The sequence below is a fragment of the Ranitomeya variabilis genome, chromosome 3, assembly GCF_051348905.1.
Source record: "Ranitomeya variabilis isolate aRanVar5 chromosome 3, aRanVar5.hap1, whole genome shotgun sequence".
In the NCBI taxonomy this organism is placed as follows: Eukaryota; Metazoa; Chordata; class Amphibia; order Anura; family Dendrobatidae; genus Ranitomeya; species Ranitomeya variabilis.
Genome location: NC_135234.1, coordinates 78,149,717 through 78,167,477, shown reverse-complemented (window position 1 = coordinate 78,167,477; position 17,761 = coordinate 78,149,717). Strand labels below are relative to the sequence as shown.

Sequence of the window (17,761 nt, the reverse complement as noted above, 5' to 3'; positions counted from 1 at the left end):
GCTGGTCATTACTGTATTACATATACCTATGAAGGTATGAAGATTACGATGATATATATAAGATCAGATGCCTTCAAGTCTTTGGAAGGATAATGCATTAGCTCTCTTGGTTACATTTACAGTAGGTCTGGTTTTTCATTCCCCTTTAAGGTAACAGAAAAATATAATGCAGATGCGTGAAGGCAAATATTCTAGCTGAGAAATGAACGTTGCTTATGAGCATGAAGAGAATTAGGATTGTTTGAGTTTGACTCATGTGACCAGGATGTTTTTACGGTCCTGTAAGGATGTAATCTCAGTATTTATATACTGTCATTTTCACAGCTGTCTTAACTCAGAAGTAATCACCAGATCTTGTCCTGCAGATTGTCTCCAGTCTGATAGTCTGTTTGCCAGTTTTAAATAGAATATTAAATGCAATGGATTTTTGGTGGGAAATGGCCTTCTACATTGTACATGTTTATTGTACACATCCCTGGGATAGGAATTTACTACCTACTGTAAAATGCAAAAAGTAAGTAATCAAACTAAGTAACTTTGATAGAGATGGCAGCATTATTTGTGAGTGGATGAGACCCTTTGCCCCCAGTCAGAATTCCCTGCTTTGGTATATTACAGTGACGGACACAGACATGTCAGGGTAGAACTCGAGGTGAAGTATGCATAATGTTAGAGGTGAGGTATGCATGATGTTAGAGGTGAGGTATGCATGATGTCATAAAAAGGTAGCTGGAATAGTCCTAAAAAAATATTTGCTGGCAACAAACTCAGTCCAAAAGTTTTGGGACAGGACAGATATCACAACACAGCTTTCAAGTATATTACACCAGGAGCAGTCCTTAAGTGCCATCTCACAGAAACACTGTTTATTCACAGATGCAGAACACAAAAGAGCTTGGAGAAGGAAATGCTTCCACCAGGTCTCCTGGTGCAATCCTAAATCCCTTTCTTTGGTCATGGTGGGCTCAAGGGAAAAGGCTACATTTTTGCACAGTCTTTCACAATCTTTCGGCCACAGCACCACTAGTCTTTACAGGTCAATACCTTATAATAATAATAATCTTTATTTTTATATAGCGCTAACATATTCCGCAGCGCTTTACAGTTTGCACACATTATCATCGCTGTCCCCGATGGGGCTCACAGTCTAAATTCCCTATCAGTATGTCTTTGGAATGTGGGAGGAAACCGGAGGACCCGGAGGAAACCCACGCAAACACGGGGAGAACATACAAACTCCTTGCAGATGTTGTCCAAGGTGGGATTAGAACCCAGGACTCCAGCGCTGCAGTGCTAACCACTGAGCCACCGTGCCTTATCATAGTATTACGCCGTGCTTTTTCACCACAAAAGGTTGCAGTTCAAATGGACTGGCATGCTCAAACACTGCAGGTCACTTTGGGGTGTGGTTTGTACTGTACTTGCCCAAGGGTCTATAATTTTGGTCAAAACATTCCTCCAATCCTAAGGTCACCTCACAGATCATCAGGGAGCAGTCCCTAACCACTTACTGGATTTAGAGCTACTTCACACCATCTTCCACACTCAGGTATCCTGCAAAGGTGTCCTGTGATCTGCAAAGGTGTCTTGTGCACATAGTATACATCAAAGCACAATACCTGCACCACACACATTTACATTCATTCCCAGATATTATACAACATGTAAATCATAGGGCGAGGTTTGCCTCATTCACTAGATGCATTGTGACTGTAGAGAGACATTTCAATTAAAGGGATATTTTCAAGTTTACAAGTTTTCTCCTATCCGCTGTATAGGGGATAAATTTTCTGTTGCTGATGGTCTGACCACTGGGACTGGGACTCGGAACTGGGACTCTGAAGAGCCCAAGGTGAATGAAGTGGTAATCGATCATATTCACTGCCACTGTATTAATTCTAATGCCATTTCTCAGGATTGGTGGGGGGTTCCATTGGTCAGACCCCAGCAATCGGGGAAGCTATTACTAGTACCCACATTACTCTTTTCAAATTACCTGAAAACCTGAACTCTGGCCAGTGAGCTAATTCACTGGTGTAGCGCAAAAACACAGTTCAAGGATACATCTTCTTCAAAGGGGTTGTAACACAACTTTACAGCCGAACCCTTAGCCTTACTCTGGGTTCGCACAAATATTGGCATTCTGGGTCTATACATATGAAAATAGCACATGCTATGATTTTTCTTAGGTCCATCTGGAAAATTGCAAAATGGCTCGTGCACTAGCCCATTGGCTTACATTGCTCGGTGAGTTATCTGTGTGGAATGTGTTGCACACAAGGACAGGACACAAAATGAAAAAACAGTTGTAGGATGTAGCCTATGGCTACCCATACAGGTGTCATGCATCTGGGTTCGAAACCTTAAGTCTGTGCTTTGTGGTTGGCTTCTCTTCATGCTGTGCCACAGCATATACATCTTTTCTCTGGGTGTTTGGTTTCTGTTATCCTTGCTTCAGTCTTTTTAGGATTACAAGTTTTCATTCTCTCATTTGTCGGCCCTATCACCTTTTGGATGTGGCTTTATGTACCATCTCCCTATTGGTATTTCCTGTTGGTGATAATCTCCATTTGGATGTGCAGCCATATTGCAATAGTTTAGCCAGTCAGTGGAAGACCAGCTAGGGTTTATCTCTTTATCTCTTTGTTGTTTTTGTTCATTCCCACCTATAGATAATTTACACTTTGCTCTGCCCTCCAGTTCTTTAGGAGGTACGGTACGTATGTCCGAGTTGCCTTTTTCCTGGCTGTAGTTAGGGCTATCTTACCCCTAGGGGCTGCGAGGTCAGGAGGACCTTTATTCTGTGCAGGAACCATCAGGGTCGGTTGCAGTGCTTAGTGTGATATTTTTCCCTAGTGAGTGACTTCACTATCATATCATTATCACCAGCTCACTCCATTTTTTGTGTGCTGAGAAGACATTATGGATGCCCTGACCACGCCATTGCAGTCATTGTCTTTGGATGTGGCAAATATCAAGCAGCAACAACAGCATGTGTTATCTGCAGCTATGCAGGTTCTACTCCACTCAAAACAGTCCCTGAGCCTAAGGAAAATTTACCGGATTATTTTGACGGGGACCAAAGTAAGTTTTCCATCTTTTTTCTTCATGTAAGTTGTATTTTCGTCTCAGTTCTGCCTCATCCAGAGGAGAGTCAACGCATGGGGTTTGTTCTGTCATTGCTCCATGGAGTTCCTGAGTCTTAGGCCGGAGACACACTGGTGCGAGATACGGCCGAGTCTCGCTGGTTAAAAGCAAGTTGTGGCACCTGCACTCCGGAGCGGAGCGTGCGGCTCCATGTATTGCTATGCAGCTGCACGCTCCGCTCCGGAGTGCATGTGCCACAGCTTGCTTTTAACCAGCGAGACTCGGCCGTATCTCGCACCAGTGTGTCTCCGGCCTTAGGCATTTTCTCTGCCTGAGGATTCTTCAAATGTTTGCCTCAGTTGATGCCTTCTTATTTGCTCTGGCGATTGATCTCAGACAGCGCGTTGTGGAAGCTCAGGTTGGTTCACCGGAGGACTGAACACCCGGCACGCTTTTTGTGCCATTCTCAATTTGCACTGATCTTCTTAACAAAATGCGTGACTCTGTGTTGACTGGACATCTTATTCCTCTGCCACCTGGAGAGCTGTTTCCGGGTGCTTTTGGCAGCAGAGTGTTAGAAAGAATGTTGATGAATTTGTCCATAAGTGCAGAGTTTGCAACAGGTCTTAAGCCTCTCGCCAGGGTTTCTTTTGCCTAGCGATGTTCCGTCTCAACCTTGGACTCATTTGTCCATGAACTTCATCCTGAATTTGTCTTATTATAGTGGCAACACTGTAGTATGGGTAGTGGTGGACTATTTCAGCAAGATGATTCACTTGGTTCCGCTATTAAAATGACCTACGGCTAAGAGTTTACCTACATTTTTTCTCTCATGTCATTTTATGGCTAACTTCTGGTGTAGCTTTTCTTCCAGATTGTTAATTAAGCTTATGTTCTCCTCAGGTTATCATCCTGAAACTAATGGTCACACGGAGAGATTGAACCAAGAATTAGAGCAATATTTAAGATGTTTTGTTTCATCTAATCAAGAGGACTGGGTGAATTTTTTTCTTCTAGCTGAGCTCGCTCTCAATAACCGCACTTCTACTGCTACCAGTACCTCACCTTTTTTTTTATTGTGGGTGTATTTATCTATTTTTTTTTTAAGTATTTCTGATTTGCAGTCAGCAGTCCCAGAGGAGGAAAGATATTCTTCTTGTTTGATTAAGGTCTGGAGAGAGGTTGAAAAAAGATAACTTAAGATTGTACCAAGAGAACTGCAAACTGCAGATGTAGGAGGGCCCTGGTCTTTAAGGTGGGAGATTTTGTTTGGCTACCCACAAAAAATATTCGTCTTAAATTTCTATCAAGGAGGTTTGCTCCTAAATTTGTTGGTGTGTAAAAGACGATTAAGATAATTAATCTTGTGACGGTCAATCTCCAACTCCATGTTGAATTGACGATTAATAACTCCTTCCATTCCTCTCTTCTTAAAAAGTTTGAGGGGTCACCAGGTCCTCAGGACATCTTTGAGGTTGACTTGAAGGAGTACAAGGAGATAGAGGTGGAATGAGTTTTGGCTTCCAGATGTGTCAGACATGGACTACAATATCTCGTTAAATGGAATGTATCCAGAGGATAATTCCTGGGTTAATGTGAAGGATTTGCATGCAGATCACCTAGCGAGGGATTTCTGTCAGTGGCAAGGGATCTCAGTGGGTACAGTGGCTCCTAGTAAACGGGGAGTACTGTCATGAGTCTGGGTTCTAACCCTTTTCTGTTTTTGTTCTTTCCCTCCTCTACGTAATTTATACTTTGATCTGCTATCCGGGTTTTTAGTAGGCACGTGAAGCACTCGACAGCCTTTCAGGTTGCATAGGTCCAAGTTGCTATCTTCTAGTCTAGCATCTTGGCTCACACATTTACCACTAGGGGCTGCAAGAGTGAGGACCTCTATTCTGTGCAGAAATCGGCAGGGTTAGTTGCAGTTTTTAGTGTGTTGCTTATTTTTCCCTAGTGAGTTGCTTCACTATCATAACAATTGGAAGGCTGTCGGCCGAACGATGCTTCGGCTGATTGTTCAGCCAACAGCCATCTCAGCTGACTCTCTCATACACAGGAGTACTCCTGTATTCTCTATGAGACAGTTTCCGACTGACATGTCGGCTGATGGTTTATGATATGAGGACCAATGCAATTGGCAGTCCGAAATCGATCATGCACGATCGGCATCTATCCCAACCAACAGTTGGCTGGCACCCCCAAAACTGACAGAGCGTCGGCTGAACATATAGATCTCAGTGGGTTCTTCTGACATCTGTCTAATGTACACGTGAGCCTTAAGAATGCATTATTCCAAAACAGATTAATGACACTTGTAAATGAACACCATAAATTATGAAATATGATGAAAAACGTACAAGAGAATTATTACTTTTGTAGAGATTTTTTTTATCATTACACAATGAAGGAGTAAAACATTCCACAGAATTTTCAAGTATGGCATGTCTTGTGGGAAGAAAGCCCTTACACCTGCATGATGTGAGGCAGTGGACTTCCATTTTCCTGACGCAGGCCTATACTTGTTCTATTTACTCACTGCATAATATGTGAGTTATTTGCTGCTGAACAATCACCATTCTTATATCTTCTTCGTGGGAAACTGCTTAATTTGACATGTTTGTATGTCATTTCCCAAGAAAGAAAATGAGCTCACCAAAATTGCTGTAGGGCAACCTCATAGGCGTCAATGAGACAAGTGCTGGAGGAAAAATCCTGAGTGAGCTGCCTGCTAAACCCAAACACTCCTGCTTGATGACAAGACTGATACAAGGCATTTGAGGTCAATGCAAATTTCATGCATTTTTAGAAAAGAAATTGCTCATTAGAAGAGATAATTAAGAAATAGTTTTAATGGAATAAATATTAAAATAGTGGGGCTCTGGACTGCACCTTCAGGTTATGTTATGTAAATTCAATAAAGAATTAGAAAAGGATCTTGAGAAATGGCAAAAGGAGATTATTCTCAACAAAACTAAAAAATACCAATGAGATCTGAATGATAGGCAGAATAATCGTGTGTATAAATGGAGAAAGATGAATCATAATAACAGACTGTTCACACGTGCCCGTTCAGTGTCCTTTTTGTCTATGTCTTCTACTGAAGACAGATCTCAGCATGGGGACAACGCCCGACCCACATGCGTGTGGAGGGATCACCTTAAAGACACTACCTTCAGAGGAGGAAGATTTGGGAATAAACGCAAGCTGACATCATCACCTCAAAGGAATAAAAAAACTAAAAATACATTAACGGTAATTAATTTTTCCTCTCACACAATCTCTCAGGCACAAAAAGAAGTACTGGAGTTAGGGTTGTCTTTTGCTCCTTGTAATAACTATGATTTTTTTACAGTCCTGAAGGACCTCCATCTCTTTTCAAGAAAGTTGATCCTCAAAAAACTGCACTCCAGAACGTCTACAGAATTGGATTTGAACAGCACGGTTGAACAGGATGCACCTAGCATTTTGGAGGAACTTGAATCTGAATCTGATCAGATTGTTGCAGGTATTTCTCCACCTCCAATTTTATCTAGATCCACCACATTCCCTCCCTTGCACTTACTGTATTTTTTGGCATATAAGACGCACCGTCCTATAAGACGCACCCCAAATTTGGGGTGAAAAATGCAGAAAAAAAGATTTTTTATAAGATGGGGGTCCGTCTTATTGTCCGAATTTAAGATCTCTTACCTGAGGGCAGGCAGTGGCAGAGCAAGGCCACAGGAGGCATGGTGGTGGCAGAGGTGAGGTGATGCTGAGGTGCGGTGGGCGGAACGGCGTGCACCTGAGCAGGGTCCCATCCTGCTTAGGTGGGCGACGCCATGACCTGGTGTCCATGGGGAGGTTGCTGTGGCGGTGGCAGACGTGCGGTCACTTCCTCAGGTGGCAGCGGCCAGGGTCCCTTCCACATTTGAGGTGACGCCACAGCAGTAGTGAAGGAGAGCAGCAGAGCTGGGTGGTTTTCCTGGTGGCGGCGGGCTTACCGGCATTGTGGCGGCGACAGAGGTGCGGCCATGATGTGGCACGGTGAGCTGTATGGCGTGAGCAGGTCCCATCCATATTTGAGGTGAATCCGCGGCCCGGTATTGATGGAGAGCAGCAGCGCTGGTGAGTTACGGTATTTTCCGGTGGCGGCAGCCATCTTGCTGAGGCCGCGCGTGCGCAGATTCACTACTCTGCGTCCCAGGGCTTCAGGAAAATGGCCGCCGCGATCTACATCTGCGCACGCGCGGCCTCCCGCGGCCATTTTCCTGAAGCCCTGGGACGCAGAGTAGTGAATCTGCGCACGCGCGGCCTCAGCAAGATGGCCGTCGCCACCGGAAAATACCGTAACTCACCAGCGCTGCTGCTCTCCATCAATACCGGGCCGCGGATTCACCTCAAATATGGATGGGACCTGCTCACGCCATACAGCTCACCGTGCCACATCATGCCCGCACCTCTGTCGCCGCCACAATGCCGGTAAGCCTGCGTTCCGAATATAAGACGCACCCCCCATTTTCCTCACAATTTTTTGGGGGAAAAAGTGCGTCTTATATGCCAAAAAATACGGTATGTCCACAGGTAGAAATGTTTACAAAACTTGTGACAAATAACTTAAAGACTTTGAGCAAAGGTAAAAAGAAAGATAATCTTACCAACCAACAATGCAGGGCCCTTGATGAATTAAAATAATTTGAGGGAGTTACTATTAAAACTGCTGATAAGGGAGGGAATGTGGTGATCTGGCTGGTGGAGAAATATGAGAGGGAGGCCTTTAGGCAGTTGTGAGATAGGGAAACATATACACCTCTTGCTGTAACCCCCTTCAGTCCTTCAAAGAAAAATTGAGTAACTTCTTGGAGATGACCTTTGAGAGGGGCATCATCTCAAAAAAAGTAATGAAAGGACTGATTGTTAAATTTCCAGTTGTTCCAACATTCTATCTCCTCCCCAAGGTCCACAAAGATCCTGTGAATCCACCCGTGCATCCGATTGTCTCTGGCAAGGGAGGACTATGCGATCCTATCAGTAAATTTCTTGAACACTATCTGAGATCACTGGTAGAGACGCTATCCTCCTGTGTCAAAGACACCATGGACATCCTGAGGCATTTGGATGGTGTGCATCTCAAAGGAGATAAGCTTCTTGTTAAGGCTGATGTGGAATCGCTGTATACGAGCATCCAGCATCAGGAGGGGTTGGAGGCTGCTCAATTCTTTTTGGAATCCAGTAACTTGGATGCGGATGTCAGGGACCTGGTGTTGGAATTGTTGTGGTTCATCCTGACCCATAACTTTTTTATGTTCAAGGACCATTTCTTTTTACAGTGTCAAGGTACAGCTATGGGGGCAGCGTTTGCGCCATCGTATGCTAATCTATTTTTGGGTTACTGGGAGAGGAACATCTTCCCAGATGTTGCACATGCTGCTTCGCAGATTCTTGGATGGTACAGGTATATAGATGATATCATGTTCATCTGACAGGCCTCTGCAGATGATTTGAAGAACTTTATGTCGGATTTGAACCGCAATGACTCCAATATCAGGCTCACATATACTTACTGTCATGAAGAGATCTCCTTTTTGGACATTTTAATTGAAAAACAAAAAGATGGATGAAAACATACAGATGTTTACAGGAAGGAGACCTCAGTCAACACACTGCTACATGCAAAATCTGCTCATTCGCGTTTCACCATTAAGGCAGTTCCAACAGGACAATTCCTCCAGATGAGGAGAATCTGCTCATCAGACTCATCCTTTAAAAAACAGGCTGTGGACCTTGGGAAGCGATTTCAGAACAGGGGATACAGCAGGAGATAGAGCCAAGGGAACCACCAGAAATGAACTACTCCTACCTAGTAGGAGAAAAACTAAGGATACTTCTATTCAATTTATATCCACATACAATCATCAATGGGACACTATCAGAATGATATTGCAGAAACACTGGTCAGTATTAAAAACGGTACCAGTATTATCTAGAATAATGCCTAAGTCACTACTCATGACAGCGAAAAAAAAGTAAAAATCTTAAAGACATCCTTGTTAATAGCCACTATGCTGTAAAAACCCCAGACCCATTTAAAGCAGGCAGACAAAAATGGGGCAGCTACCAGTGCGGTGAATGTCTTGCATGTAAAAACCTTACTCGCACAACTTCTTTCACTTCAGCGGGTGGGCAACGGCAATATAAAATCATGGACTACATTTCACGCAGCACAACACATGTGGCATATTGCGTTAGATGCTCATGTGGGCTGTTGTATATAGGGCTCACTTCATGAGACTTAAGAATCAGGACACGCGAGCATGTCAGGGATATCCTGGCCTCGACATTTCAGGATTCACCACAATTGTAATCCTGGTGAGCTTCAAATGTGGGGGATCGACAGAATACGCATGGGCATAAGGATGGTGATGCCAAACGGATATTGGCACAACGTGAATGCCTCTGGTTTACCGTATTGGGGACTATGGCACCAGCAGGCTTAAATGAACATCTCAGTTTTGTTCCATTTTTATGAGGTCTTGCATTTCTGGATATATTTTAATTATGTGTGTTGTTTTGTTTATTGTAGTAATGTGTCTTTAATGAATATCGACTGTCTTTAGTGGATCCTGCTTCCATGTTTTGCACATTTTTCTGGGCTAATTCATATCAACCGGAGAACATGTTGGGCACATATGGACTCCATATCTATAAAGAAGGATGTAACTGTGGGCCTTCGTTATGTATTCTATGGGGTGTATTGGCATTTTATTGTGTTAATCTCTATGTATTCTGCATGTGTGCCCATGGCTGCATATTTTATGCGACTATGTGCATACTGGTATATAGTCATATGTCTTTTTAGTCCTTCAGTGTTTTCTAGTTTAAATTACATATCATGAATTATGGGGTCTGTTTATATTTAATCACTTGGATAGTGTGCTTTGAAGGCTTTTTTATTGGGTATTGTATGTTATTGCTTCATTATAGAGCAATGAATCTTTATATTTTATTGCTATATAAATATTTCATATTTTGTGGAATATTGTACACCTGGAAGGTTTGTAGAAAAACAAAAACACCAAAATTGGAAGTCAAATATGGTAGACAATATATATAAAATAAAATATAAAATACCAAAATTAAGGCCAAGACGTATAAGCATATATAAAAGAATGCCTTTATTTATATGGCAAATGCCACTACATAATGTGCCTGTACTTGGAAAAATTTATCAAAAAGTATATAACAATAAAATAATACCCGGACGGACAAAAAAGTCTGCCATTCATTTTGTTATGCAGCTGTTACTCTTTTCTCTTGTTAATTTTATTTATAATTAGATTCTATAAAATAAAATTAAAAAAAAATATATATATATATATATATATATATATATATATATATATATATACCCTTCTTGGTTGGAGAATAGGTTCGCTGCATATATATTTCTCTGGAGGGTTTGTAGCATATTAATATTTACTCATTGGTACTAACTGTGTATGCCCTTTCTATATTAAGTTTGTGTGCACTGTCACTTTAAATATGCACTGTCACTTTAAATATGCACTGTATTTTCATTTTGAAGTATGCTATAGAAATGGTTATATAGTTGTGCTCAAAAGTTTACACACCGCAGCAGAATTTTTGCTTTCTCTGCCTTTTTTCAGAGAATATGAATGATAACACCAAAACTTTTTCTTCACTCATGGTAAGTGGTTGGATGAAGCCATTTATTGTCAAACTACTGTGTTTTCTCTTTGTTAATCACAATGACAACCCAAAACATCCAAATGACCCTGATCAAAAGTTCACATACCCTGGTGATTTTGGCCTGATAACATGCACAGAAGTTAACACAAATGGATTTGAATGGATACTAAAGGTAAAATCCTCATCTGTGACCTGTTTGCTTGTAATCAGTGTGTGTGCATAAAAGCGGAGTGAGTTTCTGGAATCCAGACAGACTCTTGCATCTTTCACGCAGCCACTGATGTTTCTAGACTGTGAGTCATGGGGAAAGCAAAAGAATTTTCAACAGATCTACTAGAAAAGGTAAATGAATTGTATAAAACAGGAAAGGGATACAAAATGATATCCAAGGAATTGATAATGCCAGTCAGCAGCGTTCAAACTGTGATTAACAATGGGAAAATCAGGGCCTCTGTAAAAACAAAACTATGGTCATCCACAACTGCCAGGAAAATTGTTCGGGATGCAAAGAAAACCCCACAAATAATATCATCTGAAATACTGGACTCTCTGAAAACTAGCGTTGTGGCTGTTTCAAGATGCACAATAAGGAGGCACTTGACGAAAAATGGGCTGCATGGTCAAGTCGCCAGAAGAAAGCCATTACTGCGCAAATGCCACAAAGTATCTCTTTAGTTAGGTTGATCAATGAGTTGGACAGGCTGCCACGAGAGGTGGTGAGTTCTCCTTCCATCTGTCTGGGATGATTTAGTGAATCCTGCTTTGAGCAGGGGGTTGGACCAGATGACCCAGGAGGTCTCTTCCAACTCTACCATTCTATGATTCTATGATCTCGCCTACAATACGCAAAACAGAACAGAGACAAGCCTCAAAACCTCTGGAACAAGGTAATTTGGAGTGATGAGACCAAAATTAAACTTTTTGGCCCCAACCATAAACGTTACATTTGGAGGGAGGTCAACAAGGCCTATAATGAAAGGAACACCATTCCTACTGTAAAGCACGGAGGTGGATCGCTAATGTTTTGGGGATGTGTGAGCTACAAAGGCACAGGAAACTTGGTCAGAGTTGAAGGAAAGATGAATGCAGCACGTTATCAGCAAAAACTGGAGGCGAATTTGCAATCATCAGCCCAGAAGCTGTGCATGGGACGTACTTGGATGTTCCAACATGACAGCGATCTAAAACACAAGGCCAAGTTGACCTGTCACTGGCTACAGCAGTCTCCTGACCTCAATATCATTGAGCCACTCTGAGGACATCTCAAACATGCAGTTCATGCTAGACAGCCCAGGAATTTACAGGAACTGGAGGCTTTTTGCCAAGAAGAGTGGACAGCTTTACCATCTGAGAAAATAAAGAACCTCATCCACAATTACCACAAAAGACTTCAAGCTGTCATTGATGTTAGAGGTGGCAACACACGGTATTAAGAAATGGGGTATGTAAACTTTTGATCATGGTCATTTGGATGTTTTGCGATGTCATTATTATTTAAAAAGAGAAAACACAGTAGTTTGACAATAAATGGCTTCACCCAACCACTAACCATGAGTGGAGAAAAAGTTTTGGTGTTATTCATATTCTCTGAAAAAAGGCCAAGAAAGCAAAAATTCTGCCAGGCTATGTAAACTTTTGAGCACAACTGTATATTTTGAAGAATATTTTCTTTGAAAATGATGTGTAAATGACATAGAGAATTGCTCTATGTAAAAGCTTATGTTAAAATCGCATTGCAGTCGGACAGCAATCACACTGCATTAGGGTGTAAATCGGTTGCTAGGTGTGAAAAATCGGATTGTACTCGCATGAAAAATGCATGACACTCGCATTACACTTGCATTACAGTCGTCCGACTCTCCTGCATCAAAATCGGACCGATTTTAAAATTGCAAGTGTGACTCCAGCCTTACTTTGACTTACACAGGAGCCCCTGGGCTTGGGCCATGAAGTCAGCTACTGGCTGATGGTACAGCTGGCAGGAATGGTCAGGTAGCCTGGTCAGAACCAAGAGGACAAAGAAGGTACAAGTTCAGCAAACAGTGGAATAGTCAGTAAAGAGGGCGAGGTCAAAACAAGAAACTGCACAAAATAGGAGCCAAGTGCAGCGCCCCAGAGTCCTGGTCGTTGCAGTACTGTTGCTCCGCCACTAAGGGGGGCTATGGTACGTCTGATGGCACTGAAGGAATTCATCTGACCAGGTATCACATACACCAATACATTTCACAGTCTGGCCTCCAGGGGGAGCTAAGGGTACTATTCATTAGGCCACTCCTCACACTTTGGTAAAACTGGGGGGTTAGGCAGGAAGTTAGAAAAAGAAAGCTGACTGGGTTGGAACCAGGCAACACCTTGTGGCAGAGGGTGTTGTAGGGGAAGATTCGGTAGGGTCCCTGTCAGGGGTGGGATCCTGACAGAGGCCTGGCAATGAGAGAGAACGTTACGGGACCGTGCCTGCACTTCATAGCGGCGGTGCCCTAAGAAAGGACAAGAAACGAGATTTATTGTGCTGAGTGAGAAACGAGATCAACGCTAGAAGGAGAAATACCAGTAGGAGTCGTGCTGTTAGACCGAGGCAACATCCTACTGAGGCGCAATTAACCGGTGGCCGGAACGCCGAGGAAGTATAGAGCTCCAGGCAATACTTCAAACCTACGGCAGGACAGTCAGTTAAAGGCGGGCTGTCTCACCTAAATCACCTACGAAGACATAGGGGGCACACTAGGAGAGGGGCAACTCTAGGGTCCCGGAAGAGCTCCGAGCCTACCCGTCATACGGGTGCGTCCCAACCAAGGCATCAGGGAGGGACGGAGAAGAAGAACATCATCAGAACCGAGTTGTGAGGGAACACGAGAAACAGACACAACAGTTGTGGGGACTATCCCGTAAGCACAGCAGGGGAGGACCACAACACAAAAGCGCTAGCAGGTAGGCACAGATTTCCACCTGCAAAGGGAACTCTGGAGGTGCCATCGGACCGGCCGGACTTGCGCAGCCCGGTTAACCGTACCCAGGACTGAGGACCCTGAGACCTTCAGTAAAGAGGTAAAGAGACTGCATCCCTGTGTCCTTGTGATTGATTTCGTCCTGCACCACACACCGAACTGTTATGACCCCAATGGCGAGGGTCTCAGAGAAACAAGTAAGTCTGCGACGTACAAAAATCCAGCTCATAGGGCAGTGGTAACTGGGTTGACCATATATCTAATCCTAACGCCAACACTAGCAGTAGCCGGGGAACATGCCTACGTTGGTCGCTAGATGTCTCGCGCCAGCCGGAGGACTAACTACCCCTAGTAGAGGAAAACAAAGACCTCTCTTGCCTCCAGAGAATAGACCCCAAAAGTAGGATAGTAGCCCCCCACAAATAATAATGGTGAGGTAAGAGGAAATGACAAACACAGAGATGAACTAGATTTTAGCAAAGAGAGGCCCACTTACTAATAGCAGAATGTAGTAAGATAACTTATATGGTCAACAAAAACCCTATCAAAATCCACGCTGGAGATTCAAGAACCCCCGAACCGTCTAACGGCCCGGGGGGAGAACACCAGCCACCCTAGAGCTTCCAGCAAGGTCAGGAAACAGATTATATACAAGCTGGACAAAAATGCAAACAAAACAAATAGCAAAAAGCAAGAAAGCAGACTTAGCTGAATCAAGCAGGAACCAGGATCAGTAGACAAGAGCACTACAGATTAGCTCTGAAATCAACGTTGCCAGGCATAGAACTGAAGGTCCAGGGAGCTTATATAGCAACACCCCTGACCTAACGACCCAGGTGAGCATACAAGGGATGAATGACATACCCAGAGTCAAATCACTAGTAGCCACTAGAGGGAGCCAAAAGGTAAATTCACAACAGTACCCCCCCCTTAGTGAGGGGTCACCGAACCCTCACCAAGACCACCAGGGCGATCAGGATGAGCGGCGTGAAAGGCACGAACTAAATCGGCCGCATGCACATCAGAGGCGACCACCCAGGAATTATCCTCCTGACCATAGCCCTTCCACTTGACCAGGTACTGAAGCCTCCGCCTGGAGAGACGAGAATCTAAGATCTTCTCCACCACGTACTCCAACTCGCCCTCAACCAACACCGGAGCAGGAGGCTCAGCAGAAGGAACCACAGGCACAACGTACCGCCGCAACAAGGACCTATGAAATACGTTGTGGATGGCAAATGACACCGGAAGATCCAGGCGAAAGGATACAGGATTAATGATTTCCAATATCTTGTAAGGACCAATGAAGCGAGGCTTAAATTTGGGAGAGGAGACCTTCATAGGAACAAATCGAGAAGACAGCCATACCAAATCCCCAACGCGAAGTCGGGGACCCACACCGCGGCGGCGGTTGGCAAAACGCTGAGCCTTCTCCTGTGACAACTTCAAGTTGTCCACCACATGCCCCCAGATCCGCTGCAACCTATCCACCACGGAATCCACCCCAGGACAGTCAGAAGGCTCCACATGTCCCGAGGAAAAACGAGGATGGAAACCAGAGTTGCAGAAAAATGGCGAAACCAAGGTGGCGGAACTAGCCCGATTATTAAGGGCAAATTCAGCCAACGGCAAGAAGGTCACCCAATCATCCTGATCAGAAGAGACAAAACACCTCAAATAAGCCTCCAGAGTCTGATTAGTTCGCTCCGTTTGTCCGTTAGTCTGGGGATGGAAAGCGGATGAAAATGACAACTCAATGCCCATCCTACCACAAAAGGATCGCCAGAACCTGGAAACAAACTGGGATCCTCTGTCCGACACAATATTCTCAGGAATGCCGTGCAAACGAACCACGTTCTGGAAGAACACAGGAACCAGATCAGAAGAAGAGGGCAGCTTAGGCAAAGGAACCAAATGGACCATCTTGGAGAAACGATCACATATCACCCAGATGACAGACATGCCCTGAGACACCGGAAGATCAGAAATGAAATCCATAGAGATGTGTGTCCAAGGTCTCTTCGGGACAGGCAAGGGCAAGAGCAACCCGCTGGCACGAGAGCAGCAAGGCTTAGCTCGAGCACAAGTACCACAGGACTGTACAAATGACCGCACATCCCTTGACAAGGAAGGCCACCAAAAGGACCTGGCCACCAGATCTCTGGTGCCAAAAATTCCCGGGTGCCCTGCCAACACCGAGGAATGAACCTCGGAAATGACTCTGCTGGTCCATCTAGCAGGCACAAACAATCTGTCAGGTGGACAAGAGTCAGGCCTACCAGCCTGAAATCTCTGCAACACACGTCGCAGATCTGGAGAAATAGCAGACACGATAACTCCTTCCTTAAGAATACCCACAGGTTCAGCGACTCCAGGAGCATCAGGCACAAAGCTCCTAGACAGAGCGTCGGCCTTCACATTCTTAGACCCTGGTAAATACGAGACCACAAAGTCAAAACGGGAGAAAAACAATGACCAGCGGGCCTGTCTAGGATTCAGGCGTTTAGCAGACTCGAGATACATCAGATTTTTGTGATCAGTCAAGACCACCACACGATGCTTAGCACCCTCGAGCCAATGACGCCACTCCTCAAATGCCCACTTCATGGCCAACAACTCCCGATTGCCCACATCATAATTTCGCTCAGCCGGCGAAAACTTCCTAGAGAAAAAGGCACAAGGTCTCATAGTAGAGCAACCAGGGCCTCTCTGTGACAAAACGGCCCCTGCCCCAATCTCCGAAGCATCCACCTCAACCTGAAAAGGAAGTGAGATGTCAGGCTGGCACAAAACAGGCGCCGAAGTAAACCGGCGTTTTAACTCCTGGAAAGCCTCCACGGCAGCAGGAGCCCAGTTAGCTACATCAGAGCCTTTCTTGGTCATATCCGTCAGCGGTTTAACAACGCTAGAGAAATTTGCGATAAAACGACGGTAGAAGTTAGCAAAACCCAAGAACTTCTGAAGACTCTTAACTGACGAGGGTTGAGTCCAATCATGAATAGCTCGGACCTTGACTGGATCCATCTCCACAGCAGAAGGGGAAAAAATGAACCCCAAAAAGGGAACCTTCTGTACACCAAAGAGACACTTTGAGCCTTTTACAAACAAAGAATTTTCACGCAGAATCTCAAAAACCATCCTGACCTGCTCCACATGCGAGTCCCAATCATCAGAAAAAACCAGAATATCATCCAGATAAACAATCAAAAATTTATCCAGATACTTCCGGAAAATGTCATGCATGAAGGACTGAAAAACTGAAGGTGCATTAGAGAGACCGAATGGCATCACCAAGTACTCAAAATGACCTTCGGGCGTATTGAATGCGGTTTTCCATTCATCGCCCTGCCTAATGCGCACAAGGTTGTACGCACCACGAAGGTCTATCTTGGTGAACCACTTGGCACCTTTAATCCGGGCAAACAAATCTGACAACAGCGGCAAAGGATACTGAAATTTGACAGTGATCTTATTTAAAAGCCGATAGTCAATACAAGGCCTCAAAGATCCGTCCTTTTTGGCCACAAAAAAGAATCCCGCACCAAGAGGGGAAGAAGAAGGACGGATATGCCCCTTCTCAAGAGACTCCTTGATATATGAACGCATCGCGGTATGTTCAGGTACCGACAGATTAAACAGTCTCCCCTTAGGAAACTTACTGCCAGGAATCAAATCTATTGCACAGTCACATTCCCTATGAGGAGGCAGTGCACTGGACTTAGACTCGCTGAAGACATCCTGATAATCAGACAAATACGCCGGAACTTCCGAAGGCGTAGAAGAAGCAATAGACAAGGGCAGAGAATCTCCATGAATTCCATGGCAGCCCCAACTTGACACTGACATAGCCTTCCAGTCCAAGACTGGATTATGGGTCTGTAACCATGGTAAACCCAAAACAACCAAATCATGCATTTTATGCAGAACAAGAAAACGTATTACCTCCCGATGTTCGGGAGTCATGCACATGGTAACCTGTGTCCAAAACTGCGGTTTATTTTTTGCCAATGGCGTAGAATCAATACCCCTAAGAGGGA

General features: G+C 44.2%; 1 long non-coding RNA gene across 1 annotated transcript; it reads left to right on the top strand.

Annotated features, from left to right (window-relative positions):
• Window positions 1–339: 339 nt before the first annotated feature.
• Window positions 340–9,791, top strand: LOC143817958 (uncharacterized). The gene is made up of 3 exons (XR_013224226.1): window positions 340–514; window positions 6,443–6,595; window positions 9,653–9,791. It is a non-coding gene; the product is annotated as an uncharacterized LOC143817958 (long non-coding RNA).
• Window positions 9,792–17,761: the final 7,970 nt, after the last annotated feature.